Raw genomic sequence first — 18,989 nt, forward strand, 5'->3', positions numbered from 1 at the left:
CACTGTGGGGACCAGACAAAGGGGAGCCTACCGCAGGGGTGAAGGGAGTGGAGGTCAAGCAAAGAAAGCCTTAAAGAAGGAGTGCTATCTTAGAGACCATGCTACCTCAGCTTATAAGGCATAGGATGCTTCAGGGTAGAGAAATCAGGAACAAAGTAGTGAGTTTATCCAGTGTGTAGTGAGTTAAGTATGATTATAGGGTAATCGATAGCTTAGGAAGGGAGGAAAGACATCAAATACAACTGGTTAAACCAGAAAGTGTTAACTTAGCAAAGTTAAGAGGAACTGTGCAGGTTAACCAGTCTTTAGGGCAAAGGACGGGCAAACAGGGAGAGAAGATAAGCAGGCATGTGGAATAGTTTGTGCCGTTTTAACCATAAGAACATATTGCCCTGTGAACTGCATTCTTTCTTTCTGAAGCCCCCAAACCCTACTCCCTTCTCCTTAGTTCAGGAAGATGGATGGACCTCATTTTGTCTGCCTTTGGAATTTCCATGTCTGTGTGGATTCCCCCTATACATACACTGTTCAATTTTATTTTCCCCTGTTGATCCATCTGACATTAATTTGATTCTTCATCCAGCTAGAAGGATATTTGAGGGGACAGAAATTCTTGCTCCCCAACACTTGCATATTAAACCTGGCACTTACTAACTTGAAGTTGTCTGCCTTTTTTTTTTTTTTTTTTTTCCCCAGTCTCTTCCTGCCCTGTGTGTACGGGGGCCAGTTTATGAACTAACAGAATCACAACTTACAGGTGACCTGTTTTGAGACTCTTTAACTTTCATTGTCCAGGTAAAGGGTAGTTACCACCATGCCTTAGGGTTCTCTCCCAAAAACTGAGGGGAGCTAGCAGGGTGAGCTGTATTTTTCCAGCCAAACTATTTTCTGAGTTTGAGTAGGCATTGTCAGCACACTTTCTAGTCTCCAAATCTAATAATCTAAGGGGATTAAAAATTCTAAGAACTTTCTTGAAATGAGGTGCACATGAAGGATGTGGAGGCTTTGTTTGCCCTTAGTTATTAAGCCCATGACCTAATGACATAAGGTGCTGTAAATGGCATGCACAGGGAGTGTTTACTTGTTTATACTGGAATTGGTAGAGACCAGGGAAGCTTTGGGAGATCAATGGGAAACTAGAGCTCAGGAGCCCATGGCAGGAAGAATTACCAAAAATAAGGCCATGCCTGTGGGCAAGAAGATGCCTGCTGGTTGATATATTCTCTAGATGGGTCTATAAATAAGTGAGAAGAGAAAGCTGATACACAGAGATGGGTCTTTCTGATTAGAAGTTGATGGATGATCTACTCATAGAGCACCTTGATGAAGGTGCTTGCGGGCATGTGTGGTCCAAATGTGCTTGCTTCCGGAATTTCTGTCACGATTCCTTTCTTAATTCTGTTCCAGCTGATGGAAGTGATTAAATAATACAGAGATAAACATAACTTGTTTTTATACTTTTTCACATGTTAGAGAAAACGTCCTTTGTCAGACCTTGTGACCCAGTGTTTGATGCATGAAATAGGGTGACTTCAGTGTTGTGTGACCCTCTCCCCACAGAGCAGAGTGACCATCAGCCTTTCTTAGGGTATTTTCTAGGGCAAGTGCCCTAGACCCTGGCTGAGATGTGAAGGGATGGGGTTGAATATGTTAGCATACTCAAACCATGCGCTTAGGTTGCAGTTATTAGAGTTCTTCCCAAACATATTATGTCTCCTTGTGTCCTTTCTGAAAAAGCTCATAGGTGTTCCCCTGCGCTGTTGGCAAAGCAAAAGTTAAAAGTGTTTCAGGCAGCCTCAGGCCCTCCAGCTGCCAGCAATTAGTCTTCCTTAGGAACCACCTGCTGACTTAATAAGCTAAATGCAGGCAGAAGCGTCTCTTTGCTAGGTAGGATGCTAACCTGGGGAGGGGCGGGCAGATGCTCCGGAGGGAGGTGTGAGCCCCAGCAGCTCCTGTACCATGTCAAGCCGCAGACAGCTCAGCCCACGGACACACACCTCACTTTGGAACTGAGACTAAATTCTGTATTTTCAGTCAGACCCCAGATCTAAAAATGATACAGGGAACAACTGAAGATAGGTCCTTTGGTTATTAGAAGAAAGATGCTTTGCAGGCCTGTGTACCTGTTTCTCATCTTGTTAAAGGGTAATCAGTATTTCTGCTATAGTAGGACCAGCACTACTGTGTAGATACCAGGTTTTCCAAAACCCCTACAATGCATCTCCTCACAGGATACAGGGGAGCTTATGGTACCCAAATAAATGTTCCAATCTCTCTAATTGAGTAGAAATGTGTGGGGTAACATTTTGAAATTTCACCCAATGTATTTTCCCCTCCTCAGTTATTTGTTCTGTTTCCTGCTTGCAGATCTTCTGTTCTATGAGGGCTAGGACTCAGGGTTAAAGTTTGTTACTCCAGGGGTCGAAGAGTTGATGATGAGTTTTGCATTTCAATCTCATCTCTTGAATTTCAGATTACACTTTTAAAAAATTCCATCATGAGATAATAGTACTCATTTAAGTAAATGAAAAGGCTTTTGTTTTCATTTTTTTTTTTCTGAACTCCCTAAGCCAGTTTTACAAAAGAACCATGAAAGTATTCCAGCTGAGAAATTAAGAAGAGATGATAGGATTAGAATAACACAGTTTTGGAGGGAGGAGTCAAGATGGCGGAGAAGTAGCAGGCTGAGACTACTTCAGCTAGCGGGAGATCAGCTAGATAGCTTATCTAAAGATTGCAAACACCTGAAAATCCATCGGCAGATCGAAGAGAAGAAGAACAGCAATTCTGGAAACAGAAAAACAACCACTTTCTGAAAGGTAGGACCGGCGGAGAAGTGAATCCAAAGCGACGGGAAGATAGACCCCGGGGGGAGGGGCCGGCTCCCGGCAAGCGGCGGAGCAACGGCGCACAAAATCAGGACTTTTAAAAGTCTGTTCCGCTGAGGGACATCGCTCCAGAGGCTAAACCGGGGCGAAGCCCACGCGGGTTCAGCGTGGCCTCAGGTCCCGCAGGGTCACAGAAGGATCAGGGGTGTCTGAGTGTCGCAGACCTTGCGGGTATTGGAACGGGAAAGCCGGCTACAGAGACAGAGCCGACAGTAAGCTCACAGCTCGGTGTTACCTTGAACTGGTCGCAGGCTCGGTGAGCTCGGAGCGCGGCCGGAGCTCAGGCAGACGGGAGTAACTGGGCGCTGTTCTCTGAGGGCGCACTGAGGAGTGCGGCCCTGGGCTCTCGGCTCCTCCGGGCCGGAGACCAGGAGGCCGCCATTTGTATTCCCGTCCTCCGGAACTCTACGGAAAGCGCTCAGGGAACAAAAGCTCCTGAAAGCAAACCCGAGCGGATTACTCACCCCGGCCCCGGGTAAGGGCGGTGTAATTCCGCCTGGGGCAAAGACACTTGAGAATCACTACACCAGGCCCCTCCCCCAGAAGATCAACAAGAAATCCAGCCGAGACCAAGTTCATCTACCAAGGAGTGCGGTTTCAATACCAAGGAGAGCAGCAGAATTCCAGAGGAGGAGAAAGCCAAGCACGGAACTCATGGCTTTTTCCCTGTGATTTTTTTTTTAGTCTTGCAGTTAATTTAATTTTTTTCTTTTTCATTTTTTTTTTTTTTTTTCTCGCCTTCAGGTAAAATTTTTTTTTTTTAACTGTTACCTTTTTCTTTTTTAACGATTTTTTACTAGTTTATCTAATATATATATTTTTTCTTTTTTACATTTTTCTTAGGGGTTTTCCTTTTTTTTAAATTCTTTTCTTTTCTTTTTTCTTTTTTTTTTTTTCTTTTTTCTTTTTTTTTCTTTCTTCCTTTTTGAACCTCTTTTTATCCCCTTTCTCCCCCCTCACGATTTTGGATCTCTTCTAATTTGGTTAAAGCATTTTTTCCTGGGGTTGTAGCCACCCTTTTAGTATTTTATTTGCCCCTTCATATACTCTTATCTGGACAAAATGACAAGACGGAAAAATTCAACACAAAAAAAAGAACAAGAGGCAGTACCGAAGGCTAGGGACCTAATCAATACAGACATTGGTAATATGTCAGATCTAGAGTTCAGAATGACAATTCTCAAGGTTCTAGCCGGGCTCGAAAAAGGCATGGAAGATATTAGAGAAACCCTCTCGAGAGATATAAAAGCCCTTTCTGGAGAAATAAAAGAACTAAAATCTAACCAAGTTGAAATAAAAAAAGCTATTAATGAAGTGCAATCAAAAATGGAGGCTCTCACTGCTAGGATAAATGAGGCAGAAGAAAGAATTAGTGATATAGAAGACCAAATGACAGAGAATAAAGAAGCTGAGCAAAAGAGGGACAAACAGCTACTGGACCACGAGGGGAGAATTCGAGAGATAAGTGACACCATAAGACGAAACAACATTAGAATAATTGGGATTCCAGAAGAAGAAGAAAGAGAGAGGGGAGCAGAAGGTATACTGGAGAGAATTATTGGGGAGAATTTCCCCAATATGGCAAAGGGAACGAGCATCAAAATTCAGGAGGTTCAGAGAACGCCCCTCAAAATCAATAGGAATAGGCCCACACCCCGTCACCTAATAGTAAAATTTACAAGTCTCAGTGACAAAGAGAAAATCCTGAAAGCAGCCCGGGAAAAAAAGTCTGTAACATACAATGGTAAAAATATTAGATTGGCAGCTGACTTATCCACAGAGACCTGGCAGGCCAGAAAGAGCTGGCATGATATTTTCAGAGCACTAAACGAGAAAAACATGCAGCCAAGAATACTATATCCAGCTAGGCTATCATTGAAAATAGAAGGAGAGATTAAAAGCTTCCAGGACAAACAAAAACTGAAAGAATTTGCAAATACCAAACCAGCTCTACAGGAAATATTGAAAGGGGTCCTCTAAGCAAAGAGAGAGCCTACAAGTGGTAGATCAGAAAGGAACAGAGACCATATACAGTAACAGTCAACTTACAGGCAATACAATGGCACTAAATTCATATCTCTCAATAGTTACCCTGAATGTTAATGGGCTAAATGCCCCTGTCAAAAGACACAGGCTATCAGAATGGATAAAAAAACAAAACCCATCTATATGTTGCCTCCAAGAAACTCATTTTAAGCCCGAAGACACCTCCAGATTTAAAGTGAGGGGGTAGAAAAGAATTTACCATGCTCATGGACATCAGAAGAAAGCAGGAGTGGCAATCCTTATATCAGATCAATTAGATTTTAAGCCAAAGACTATAATAAGAGATGAGGAAGGACACTACATCATACTCAAAGGGTCTGTCCAACAAGAAGATTTAACAATTTTAAATATCTATGCCCCCAACGTGGGAGCAGCCAACTATATAAACCAATTAATAACAAAATCAAAGAAACACATCAACAATAATACAATAATAGTAGGGGACTTTAACACGCCCCTCACTGAAATGGACAGATCATCCAAGCAAAAGATCAGCAAGGAAATAAAGGCCTTAAACGACACACTGGACCAGATGGACATCACAGATATATTCAGAATATTTCATCCCAAAGCAACAGAATACACATTCTTCTCTAGTGCACATGGAACATTCTCCAGAATAGATCACATCCTCGGTCCTAAATCAGGACTCAACCGGTATCAAAAGATTGGGATCATTCCCTGCATATTTTCAGACCACAATGCTCTAAAGCTAGAACTCAACCACAAAAGGAAGTTTGGAAAGAACCCAAATACATGGAGACTAAACAGCATCCTTCTAAAGAATGAATGGGTCAACCGGGAAATTAAAGAAGAATTGAAAAAAATCATGGAAACAAATGATAATGAAAATACAACGGTTCAAAATCTGTGGGACACAACAAAGGCAGTCCTGAGAGGAAAATATATAGTGGTACAAGCCTTTCTCAAGAAACAAGAAAGGTCTCAGGTACACAACCTAACCCTACACCTAAAGGAGCTGGAGAAAGAACAAGAAAGAAACCCTAAGCCCAGCAGGAGAAGAGAAATCATAAAGATCAGAGCAGAAATCAGTGAAATAGAAACCAAAAAAACAATAGAACAAATCAACGAAACTAGGAGCTGGTTCTTTGAAAGAATTAATAAAATTGATAAACCCCTGGCCCGACTTATCAAAAAGAAAAGAGAAAGGACCCAAATAAATAAAATCATGAATGAAAGAGGAGAGATCACAACTAACACCAAAGAAATACAAACTATTATAAGAACATACTATGAGCAACTCTACGCCAATAAATTTGACAATCTGGAAGAAATGGATGCATTCCTAGAAACATATAAACTACCACAACTGAACCAGGAAGAAATAGAAAGCCTGAACAGACCCATAACCAGTAAGGAGATTGAAACAGTCATTAAAAATCTCCAAACAAACAAAAGCCCAGGGCCAGACGGCTTCCCGGGGGAATTCTACCAAACATTTAAAGAAGAACTAATTCCTATTCTCCTAAAACTGTTCCAAAAAATAGAAATGGAAGGAAAACTTCCAAACTCATTTTATGAGGCCAGCATCACCTTGATCCTAAAACCAGACAAGGATCCCACCAAAAAAGAGAGCTATAGACCGATATCCTTGATGAACACAGATGCGAAAATACTCAACAAAATACTAGCCAATAGGATTCAACAGTACATTAAAAAGATTATTCACCACGACCAAGTGGGATTTATTCCAGGGCTGCAAGGTTGGTTCAACATCCGCAAATCAGTCAATGTGATACAACACATCAATAAAAGAAAGAACAAGAACCATATGATACTCTCAATAGATGCTGAAAAAGCATTTGACAAAGTACAGCATCCCTTCCTGATCAAAACTCTTCAAAGTGTAGGGATAGAGGGCACATACCTCAATATCATCAAAGCCATCTATGAAAAACCCACCGCAAATATCATTCTCAATGGAGAAAAACTGAAAGCTTTTCCGCTAAGGTCAGGAACACGGCAGGGATGTCCATTATCACCACTGCTATTCAACATAGTACTAGAGGTCCTAGCCTCAGCAATCAGACAACAAAAGGAAATTAAAGGCATCCAAATCGGCAAAGAAGAAGTCAAATTATCACTCTTCGCAGATGATATGATACTATATGTGGAAAACCCAAAAGACTCCACTCCAAAACTGCTAGAACTTATACAGGAATTCAGTAAAGTGTCAGGATATAAAATCAATGCACAGAAATCAGTTGCATTTCTCTACACCAACAGCAAGACAGAAGAAAGAGAAATTAAGGAGTCAATCCCATTTACAATTGCACCCAAAACCATAAGATACCTAGGAATAAACCTAACCAAAGAGACACAGAATCTATACTCAGAAAACTATAAAGTACTCATGAAAGAAATTGAGGAAGACACAAAGAAATGGAAAAATGTTCCATGCTCCTGGATTGGAAGAATAAATATTGTGAAAATGTCTATGCTACCTAAAGCAATCTACACATTTAATGCAATTCCTATCAAAGTACCATCCATCTTTTTCAAAGAAATGGAACAAATAATGCTAAAATTTATATGGAACCAGAAAAGACCTCGAATAGCCAAAGGGATATTGAAAAAGAAAGCCAACGTTGGTGGCATCACAATTCCGGACTTCAAGCTCTATTACAAAGCTGTCATCATCAAGACAGCATGGTACTGGCACAAAAACAGACACATAGATCAATGGAACAGAATAGAGAGCCCAGAAATAGACCCTCAACTCTACAGTCAACTAATCTTCGACAAAGCAGGAAAGAATGTCCAATGGCAAAAAGACAGCCTCTTCAATAAATGGTGCTGGGAAAATTGGACAGCCACATGCAGAAAAATGAAATTGGACCATTTCCTTACACCACACACAAAAATAAACTCAAAATGGATGAAGGACCTCAATGTGCGAAAGGAATCCATCAAAATCCTTGAGGAGAACACAGGCAGCAACCTCTTTGACCTCAACCGCAGCAACATCTTCCTAGGAACAACGCAAAAGGCAAGGGAAGCAAGGGCAAAAATGAACTATTGGGATTTCATCAAGATCAAAAGCTTTTGCACAGCAAAGGAAACAGTTAACAAAATCAAAAGACAACTGACAGAATGGGAGAAGATATTTGCAAATGACATATCAGATAAAGGACTAGTGTCCAGAATCTATAAAGAACTTAGCAAACTCAACACCCAAAGAACAAATAATCCAATCAAGAAATGGGCAGAGGACATGAACAGACATTTCTGCAAAGAAGACATCCAGATGGCCAACAGACACATGAAAAAGTGCTCCATATCACTCGGCATCAGGGAAATACAAATCAAAACCACAATGAGATATCACCTCACACCAGTCAGAATGGCTAAAATAAACAAGTCAGGAAATGACAGATGCTGGCGAGGATGCGGAGAAAGGGGAACCCTCCTACACTGTTGGTGGGAATGCAAGCTGGTGCAGCCACTCTGGAAAACAGCATGGAGGTTCCTCAAAATGTTGAAAATAGAACTGCCCTATGACCCAGCAATTGCACTATTGGGTATTTACCCTAAGGATACAAACGTAGTGATCCAAAGGGGCACATGCACCCGAATGTTTATAGCAGCAATGTCCACAATAGCCAAACTATGGAAAGAACCTAGATGTCCATCAACAGATGAATGGATCAAGAAGATGTGGTATATATACACAATGGAATACTATGCAGCCATCAAAAGAAATGAAATCTTGCCATTTGCGACAACATGGATGGAACTAGAGCGTATCATGCTTAGCGAAATAAGTCAAGCAGAGAAAGACAACTATCATATGATCTCCCTGATATGAGGAAGTGGTGATGCAACATGGGGGCTTAAGTGGGTAGGAGAAGAATAAATGAAACAAGATGGGATTGGGAGGGAGACAAACCATAAGTGACTTTTAATCTCACAAAACAAACTGAGGGTTGCTGGGGGGAGGGGGTTTGGGAGAAGGGGGTGGGATTATGGACATTGGGGAGGGTATGTGCTTTGGTGAGTGCTGTGAAGTGTGTAAACCTGGTGATTCACAGACCTGTACCCCTGGGGATAGAGTATTATGCCTCCATCAGAAAGGATGAATACCCAACTTTTGTAGCAACATGGACGGGACTGGAAGAGATTATGCTGAGTGAAATAAGTCAAGCAGAGAGAGTCAATTATCATATGGTTTCACTTATTTGTGGAGCATAACAAACAGCATGGAGGACATGGGGACTTAGAGTGGAGAAGGGAGTTGGGGGAAATTGGAAGGGGAGTTGAACCATGAGAGACTATGGACTCTGAAAAACAATCTGAGGGTTTTGAAGGGACGGGGGGTGGGAGGTTGGGGTACCAGGTGGTGGGTATTATAGAGGGCACGGATTGCATGGAGCACGGGGTGTGGTGCAAAAATAATGAATACTGTTATGCTGGAAATAAAAAAATATATATATATATATAAAAAAAAAAAAAAAAAAAGAATAACACAGTTTTGTGGTCAATGCATGAACAGACCCAAGTAATGATGGTCACTGACTGCTAAGTTCATAAAAAGAGAGAGCATCAGATATGATTGTCCCTCCTGAGGAAAGAAAGCTCCACCACTTCAAGTGTGTTTTTGGGAAAACAGAACAAGACAAACAACTGAATTTGAGGAAGGCTGTAGGTCCAACTTCAAGTTTATAGGAAATAGGAGAGAGGATCAAGTTTAAGTATACTGGAGGTGGGGTGCAATCAGGAAAATCCAGACTGTGGGACTATCTACAAAATCCACAATCTTGTTTCTTCGAGAGACAAATAACAAGCAAGAAAGACAGATGGAGAGAGAAATTTTAGATAAAAGAAACTTAGTAGGCACAACCAATTGCAAAATGAAGATATTAATTAGATTCTAATGCTCAATAAACTATAAAAATATATTTATGAGAAAAATTAGATGTTCAAACAATGGATTTTTTAAAATATTTTTTATTTTTTATAAACATATAATATATTTTTATCCCCAGGGGTACAGGTCTGTGAATCGCCAGGTTTAAACACTTCACAGCACTCACCAAAGCACATACCCTCCCCAATGTCCATAACCCCACCCCCCTTCTCCCAACCCCCCACCCCAGCAACCCTCAGTTTGTTTTGTGAGATTTATTTGATATTAAGAAATAATAGTCACTTTTGTTTTTTGCTAGTTATACTGCAGTAATGCTAAAAATAAGTTACCTTTAAAAAAATATAACTGGAAATTTAACAGATAAAATGCATACCGAAAACCTTACAGGTAAAATTGCAACGTGCATGGGATTTGCTTCAAAATAATATGGGAGAGGGAAAGTGGATGGGGGTGTAGTCGAACCAAGATTGACTGAATTAATTATTGTAGCTGGATGATAGGTACATGGGGGGGTTGGTTATTATTCTATTCTGTTTACTTTTGTATATCTTTGAAATTCTTCGTAACAAAAATTCTTAAAAAAAAGAAGTCAGTGAAAAAATAAGCCATATACTGATGACATGTATTACAATGATGAAGCAATTTTCCATCCGAATGTTCAAGAAGAATCCCTATTTCAGGATCCCTCGTGGGCTGTCACAATTAGACACTTGATGTTCTTTTGCTTGAAAGAATATTACTCATTCCAAAATTCTGGAAGGTTTTTTTCATTTAAAAGATACACCAGGGTCATCCCCAGCTGCTAGTTAGTACCTCCCTAGAGTACAAAAGTGTTGTTGTGCTTCTACGAGGAGAATCAGTAAACTAGACTATTTCACTTACAGAAAATGGGGATTCCAAAATTTGATACTAGCACCAACAGCCCACACTATATACGAAATGTTAAGGCAGCTCACATTACCCTAATTTGGTCTGGATTCCTTGTACCTATCTCAATCCCAATAAATAATCAATCCCTAATGGCTTTATTAAACAGCACAAAGAAAAATCTGCAATCTCAAAACCAAGAGATAGAATTAAGTAGTCTGTAATGACAATTGGACAGCATGTTCAGCTATTAAAATAAGTCATTGTTAATGTTCATTGAATTACACTTATACAACCTATAGCTTTCTTTTTTTAGCATACCCAAGAATGTGTGCTACGCTAATTAAAGGATTTGCTACTTAGTTTATTGAACATTTAACTAGTAGAGATTATTAAAGCATTACTGCTAATTTGTTCATACAATGCTTACAGAATTTTTAAGTAATTAAGGTGAAAGTGATTTCTTTGGGGTAAATTCTAAGCATGATAGACAAAATAAGTTTAAAAAGAATTCTCCAGAGTTTCTTTCACCTTATAGGTCTTCTAAGGATTTTCAAAGCATATGATGGAAAGTGCTTTATAGCTTTCACTGTGTTTGTTGTTTGTAATAAATTGGTGGCTTGCCTTTGCTGTTCTAAGACAATAAACTTCAAGGGGCTTTCCTGATAATATTTGATAGTCAGAAAGTTTGTGCAGCTTTGAGTCTATAAGGATCCCTCCATTTTTTCAGGGCAGCCATGAGGTTGACATTCTGAGTGCTATTATATGTCAAGCCAAATCTGATAGCATTTTGTAGAGTACTCTCTTTGTGCTGAGTTTCAGGTGGACCCAGTTGGGGGAAGCGTATGCATGGCTCCTGTCTTCTCTCTGCTCATGGGCAGCTATGCATGTGAGAATGAACAACGGGTCCAGTGGATTCTCAGGGACTGACTGCAGGATAATTACTATGGGAGGTCAGGAGGAGGAGACATCTATGGAGTCTCAGGTCATCAGGGAAGACTTCATGGAGGACTCAGGATCTGGGCTAGGTCTGAGGGGATGCACCGTATTTACACAGGCAGAGAGGACAAGAGAGGGCCTTTTTTTTTTTTTTTAAGATTTTATCTATTTATTTGACAGAGAGAGAGCTCATGAGTAGGCAGAGCAGCAGGCAGAGAGAGAGGAAGGGAAGCAGGCTCCCCTCTGAGCAGTGAGCCCAATGCGCATCTCAATACTAGGACCCTGAGACCATGACCTAAGCAGAAGGCAGAGGCTTAACCCATTGAGCCATACAGGTGCCCCAAGAGAGGACCTTTCTAACACTGAGGGCAAAGAGCAGGATATGTTTTTTGGTCAGTTGTGTATGAATCAGAATTTTCCCAGGCTCTACCAGCCTGTAGGTACCCTTGAGGGCTCCATAGTATCAATAATCTAAATATCTCTAGTTTGTCCCCCATCCTGCTAAGCACAGGTCCTCAGCTCAACCTCTTTTCTGGGAATCCTCAGTTGTTCCTCACATGCACAGGAACGAGTCTCTTTCAGGTCTTCTCTCCAGCCCTCTGAGTTGATGTTTGCTGTGCGCGTAAGCTGTCCCAAAGGAGCTGCCCCAATCCAGTCCCCGCTATGGGAGTAGCCCTTCTTTCTCAAGGGTCAGGTGGCTGACGGATGAAATTGCCTTTTTTTTTTTTTTTAGGATATTTATTTATTTATTTGACAGAAAGAGATCACAAGTAGGCAGAGAGGCAGGCAGAGAGAAAGAGAGAGAGGGGGATGCAGGGTCCCTGCTGAGCAGAAAGCCCGATATGGGGCTCGATCCCAGGACCCTGGAATCATGACCTGAGCCGAAGGCAGAGGCTTTAACCCACTGAGCCACCCAGGTGCCCCTGGAATTGGCTTTAAAGAAGGTGACAGTATCCCTTTCAGGTGACTCACGGCCCCACAGCTTGCCAAAGAATCTTTAAATATGTTCCCTTGAGCTTGAATTAGGAAACTATTCATAGAGAGCCCTGGTCAATTTTCTAGGCCTAATAAATTTATATAACGATATTTATGCATAGGAAAAGAACAACCTGATCCACAGCTTGCAGGGAAAATACCTGGTTGAATTCTGTGATAGTTTAACCCCTTTAAGGATGAATAAAGAGATCCATTTAATACTGTTTTGTAGTTAATACCTCTCTTTGCAAGCACAGTAAGAATAATGAGCGCATGGATACAGATACTTGGCCAGTGCAGATTTACGGGCTAGTAAAATGCCCCAAATATTGTTCTATCTGTTGGGAATTGGCCTCCGTCTTGACTTCCCAAGTGGTTCCCCACTTTTTGTTCCCCCAACCCCTCTATGAATAGGACCCGCTTCCAAATCCCCGGATCTAATGAGAGTTTGGGGGTTGTAGTCCGGGATTTTGATGCTAGGCCTGGAGTTGGGCTTCCGTGTTGGTGCCCACACCAAACTGGTGAATTTGTTGGGTTTTGGTGGTTTTTTTTTTTTCTTTTGGCTTGTTTTTTTGTTTTGAGTTTTCTTAATTCAATATTTTAAAAAAATTGTAATAAAATGTACAAACATAAAACTTACCATTTTAATCATTTTTGAGTATACAGTTAAGTGGCATTAAATATAACACTGTTGTGCCAAGGTGCTTTTTTAAAAAAAAAATTTATTTATTTATTTGAGAGAGAGAGAGATGGAGCACAAGCAGGGGAGAGGCAGAGGCAGAGGGAGAAGCAGACTCCCTGCTGAGCAGGGAGCCTGACCTGGAGCTCCATCCCAGGAGCCTGGGATCATGACCTGAGCCGAAGGCAGACGCTTAACCATCTGAGCCACCTAGAGACCTCACAAAGTGCTTTCAACACACATTCTCATTAAATTCTCATGAGAATTTAAAAATCCTTGCCTTAGCCATATAAGGAAAATGATAAACTTGAGAATCAATTAGTGGGCTCTTCTTTCCTTTTTTGGCTTGTTTATATCTCAGATTTTTATTGAAGAACCAAACCATTAATTTTCCTAATTGGATACTAAGTTAGTACTTTACCTAAAGAAAAATTATTTTTTTAGGGTTACTTCTCAAATTCAGGTTTTTCAAAGTTGTGAATTTAGTGTATTTAGGATTAACAGGAAAGTTTCCATTTTATTACTCAGCGACAAACCTATTTGGCTGGCTGTAACCAAGGCATGTCTCTGGCAGCAGGAAGTTAACAATAGACAGGTTATCAATGGAGATGGTGAAATTGCTTTCCCAGAAGAGGTTTTTGAGCAGGAGAAGATACCATATGTCTCTCATGATTGATTCAGTCCTCCAGCACTGTACTTTTCAACAAAAGAGCAATCTACTTTCTTACCAGAGGGAAGCCCTGACTGATGTGGGCCCCTTGTGTCATCTGCCCCCAGGAAAGTGCTACAGACAGTTAATACTGTGTGTACACATTTAAAGAAAGCCAGAAGCACAAAAAGAAAGCAATCATAGTAACCCAGAATGTCACCATTTCCTGCATACTTGCGATGTAAACAACTTCACCAAATTGCAAATGTTATTTTATATGTAATTTTGATGATTGTAGAAAGATTTTCTGGTTGCAAATTATGCATGTTTAATTTCTTCTCTTTCCCCACTTTTTTTCACCTGTATTATTGCATTATTTGATGGAGAGTGTTTTCTCTTCAAAGGAAAGTCATTTTGTTTGGAATGTACTTGATCCTTGATCCTTGTTTGACTAGAGGATGGGTTCTGAATTGGTTATAATTATTATTTTTGAAAAGATTTATTTATTTATTTATTTGACAGAGAGAGGGAACACAAGCAGGGGTAGTGGGAGAGGGAGAAGCAGCTTGCCTCTGAGCAGGGAGCCCAATGTGGCCTCAATCCCAGGACCCTGGGATCATGACCTGAGCTGAAGGCAGACACTTAATGACTGAGCCACCCAGGTGCCCCTGCATTGGTTATTACAACTGAGCATCACCAAACTCTTTAAGCCCTTCATTGATGTTCCACTCACGGAAACAACTAAAATGCCACACAATCACAAAATTTGTTGCTCCAGGTAGGCAAACAAGCCAAGCATTTTGAAGAGAGTTTACCTAAAACAGATTGTTGTAGCCAGGACTGACAAGGAAGCATTTGTCGCTCTAACTAAAATCAAGAGATTAGGGGAATTGTTACTTGATGTGTAGATTTAATTCTTGTATTCATGTAAACAAAGGTATTTACAGTTTTAAAATACACAGTTAAAAACAAAATAATAAAATTTTATATCAGAATAGACTAAAGAGGTTAATATACACCCAAAAATCTCTAAGTGTTCTCAATTTCCTGTATGTATTGTTCATGGAAATCAGCAATGTTCTCAGGTAAATGACTTGGTGACAACATAACTTTCCAAGAGGGAAGGAGGAAATGAAAGGTGACTGATAGAATAACAGAATGACAAACCAGATTAAAAAGGAGCTTACTTTGCTATATCAGAACGGGAGAAAACCCTTTGAACATCTGTATTCAACTCATAATCAAAACTAGATTGCCCTAGCCAAGACTGCACATGCTTTTTTCTCTGGTATCTGGGGTTAAGAAAAAAAAAAAAAAGGAGCAAATATCTTTGCAGGATGAAGAAATTGGTTAAACACTGACCAGGTTAAATGCTTTTGTTCTTTAACTGATCTGATCTAGATTCCCGGGAAAAAACGTTTATGAGTGCTTCTGTACCTAACATTGTCAGAAGAGGCTTTACGAACACTATCTCATTTCGTCCTCTCCAGACTTTTTGAGACAGGTACTATTATGATTGCGAAGCAAACACCAGGACTCAGTTTAATTCACTTGTTCAAGGTCAGTTAGCAAGTACATAGCAGAGCACATATTAAAACTGAAGTCAAGTCTGTGTGATTCCAATAACCAAGCTCTCAACTGCTGCATAATGCCTCTTGGGCTGGGAGACCTGCCTCAAAGCTCTTCTGGGGAATCCTGTTGTCAAGCTCAGTGTTAGTGTCCCAACATCACCAAGTCCAGAGAGATGCTTAAGCATAGTCCAAAGGGGAATGACACCTACTTGTGTGCAGATACCTTTGACTTAGGCTATGGAAGAACTCTATGGGCTTGAACAACTTCACCCACTTCCCACCTAGAATGCTTTGGGATTACATCAGAACTGGAATTCACAACACCATTTTGTGGGAGCAATACTCTTGCCAAGAAGGTGAAACATACTTCACACCAGTCTTAATTGTCTCAGCCACTACCATTCCTTCTATCAAGTAATTACACCTTTCCTGGTCACCTGACTTTTGACAAGCATCTCAATTCCATATCCTGGTTCTGGAAAGAACTCTTTATAACCTTCTATATTCATATCCATCTGTCTACTATTTCCAGCTAGGATGATCACATATGGTTCCTTAGAGAAATTTCTACAAATTTTATCCATCCATGTTTGATTGCTTTCGCCTGTACGAAAGCACAGTTGCCTGTGCCTTGGCAACTAAAACCCTACTCTGCACATCTGCCCAGTCCTTGATCCAGCACATAAAAAGAAAGACATGAAAAAAAAAATAAAAAGAGAGACCTGCAAGAAAATAAGAAATGTTGATATCCTGCCACCATCCATATCAATTTTAGTAACCTGAAAGGTTAGGGATGGAAAAGAGGGTCTAGAACCTACTACCCAAATAAAAAGGATCAAATGTCCATAGCAGGGCTCCATCTGGTGACCCCAGAATTTCTTGGGTCTGCATATCCCAGAAAAACCACCATGTATACTTAATGCACTAATTTTGCTTCTATCTACTAAAGACCGCACTCTAGCATTTAATACCTGCTTATGCCTTATGAAAATCTTTGTTGACTTATTAGGCAATATTTTCTTTCTGGGCTCATTTCAACACCCACATTTTGGCAGCTTAGGTATCTGTCTGTGGTCATCCCCCATGAGGCATTCTTTATTTCAAACATGACACCATGGAAATTCATTGTATAATTCTGCTAGGGCTGCCATAACAAAATACCATTCTCTGCATGGCTTCAGTAATAAACATTTATTTCTTACATTTATGGAGGCTGGGAAGTCCAAGATTAAACTACCAACAAGGAAGATTGTCTTGGCTGGTAGGTGGCTGCCTTCTTGCTGTATACTTGTATGACTTCTTTGCTCTTGCTTAAGAGAAAGAGACATCAATCTCTTCTCCTCTTTGCCACTGACCCTTTGGATTAAGACTCCACCCTTATGATCTCATTTAATCTTAATTACTTCCTAAAAGCCCTGTTTCCAAATATAGTCACTTTGGGAGTTAATTTCAACATATGGATTGTGGGAGGAGGAACATAATCAGTCCATAGCACTGAGTGGGATAGGTTCTTGCCTCCAAACCCAATGATGACCAAGATGATCAAAAGAAGATATTTAGGGGTTCCTGGGTTGCTCAGTAGGTTAAGGGTCAGCCTTAGGCTAAGGTCATGATCATAGGGTCCTGGGATCGAGCCACCCATCAGGCTCTCTGCTCAGCAAGGAGCCTATTTTCTCCCTCTCACTCTGCCTGCCACTCTGTCTACTTGTGCTCACCCTCGCTCTCTCTGTCAGAAAAAGTAAATAAAAAATCTTTTTTAAGAAAAGAAGATACACAGTATTTAGACAGTATTTCCCCACTACTGGATTTTTGTGAAACTGGAGACTTCACAAGGTGAATTAAAGACAGGAAGTCAAAAGGTCATTTCCTTGGTCAAAACAGAAGAGGAGGATAGCTTTCTGTTTTATTGGGGCACACAAGTTAAAGTCACCAATATATTACAGACTTGCTCTTGCCCTCAAAAGGAGAGACTTTCACAGCCATTCCGGTACTCTTAGTGGATAACACCTCTACCATCTGTTGTTTGTTGTCCTTGGCAAGCCATTGCTGATTGTTATCAGTTATAATTTTGAAATGATTGGAACTCAAAACTCTTCTCTGTCTTTTGTAATAGCTTCTCCTCATAGAATCAAAGGGGCAGATGTGAAGTTACTTATCTTCCAGAAGATCATAGGTTCAACTCTTGTTCTTCAGAGGAAAGTTTGAAAAATATCAAAGCGCTATGACCAAATAAAGGATTTTTTTTTCAATGTACTTGTACAGTGAACCTTGTACTTCCTCCAATTACCATGACGAGGCAGTTGGAGTTAAGTTGTATTACTCACCATCCATCAGTATGTTTTTATTTACCTGTAGGACAAACCCTACCTTCTGTGCCTAGGGACCATTTGTGGCTATATAGTAAACAGGTAGAAAATGTTTCTAAAAAAGAGTAATCTTGGGTGCCTGGGTGCTCAGTGGGTTAAGCCTCTGCCTTCAGCTCAGGTCATGATCCCGGGATCCTGGGATCAAGCCCTGCATTGGGCTCTTTGCTCAGCAAGGAGCCTGCTTCCCCCTCTCTCTCTGCCTGCCTCTCTGCCTACTTGTGATCTCTCTCTGTTAAATAAATAAAAAAAAATTTTAGAAAAAAAAAGATTTAAAAAAGAGTAATCTTTTTCCTTGAGGGCAAAGACCATCTTTCATTCATCTCTGAACCTCCAATTCCCAATTCCTTGCTTAACAAATTCTTCTTGAATGAAGAACTTTCTAAAACACCCTTCTCTTTCCCCCTTTATTTCGCGCTTACTTACTGTAAGGAAAAGATATGATTACTATTCATTTTCTTTAACCACAAGATACTTCTTTGTTCTAAAAAATCCTACTGGTAAGTTTAAAAATTCTATTCCCAGAGGTGCAATGCTGATATATCTTCTAGAAATGAAGCCATGTGAGGACAATAGGAAAAGAAAATTATTTCACAGTGGGTGACTAGGATGATTCCCTGTCCACTCAAATGTGCAATAACAACTTGGTTGTTGTGTGCAGTCATTTGGAATTTGAAAATGACAGGTTCAAAAACATTAAAAATAGCTCGTCTTTTTGGACAAGAACTATTATTCAGACTTTCTTTAAGGGTTAGGCTATTTAGACCAATATTAATTACATAACAACATTAGCTAATTATCATGTTTTCCCTAATGTTTAGGTGCATTCTTACTTAATTTTAATTCAAAAATCTTTTTCCTTCACTCCCTTGTCAAATCTTTAAAAAAATTTTTAAAACATATTTCCTTTTTATTTCAAATGCTTTTCACTAGGCAATAATGCTAAGGAACACTTGGTTTCAGCAACATTATTCAGAATTTAAGTGCATAAAACTCATTGTGTCAGTTCTTACATTCCATTGTGGCCTGCGGCTTCACTTAAAAAATGTATAGATTCACAGAAAAATGAAAAGGAAGATACTAGGGTACTGTGCATACTTTACCCAGCTTCTTCTGATGGTAAC

The sequence above is a fragment of the Mustela erminea genome, chromosome 16 (assembly GCF_009829155.1).
Source record: "Mustela erminea isolate mMusErm1 chromosome 16, mMusErm1.Pri, whole genome shotgun sequence".
NCBI classification, from domain to species: Eukaryota; Metazoa; Chordata; class Mammalia; order Carnivora; family Mustelidae; genus Mustela; species Mustela erminea.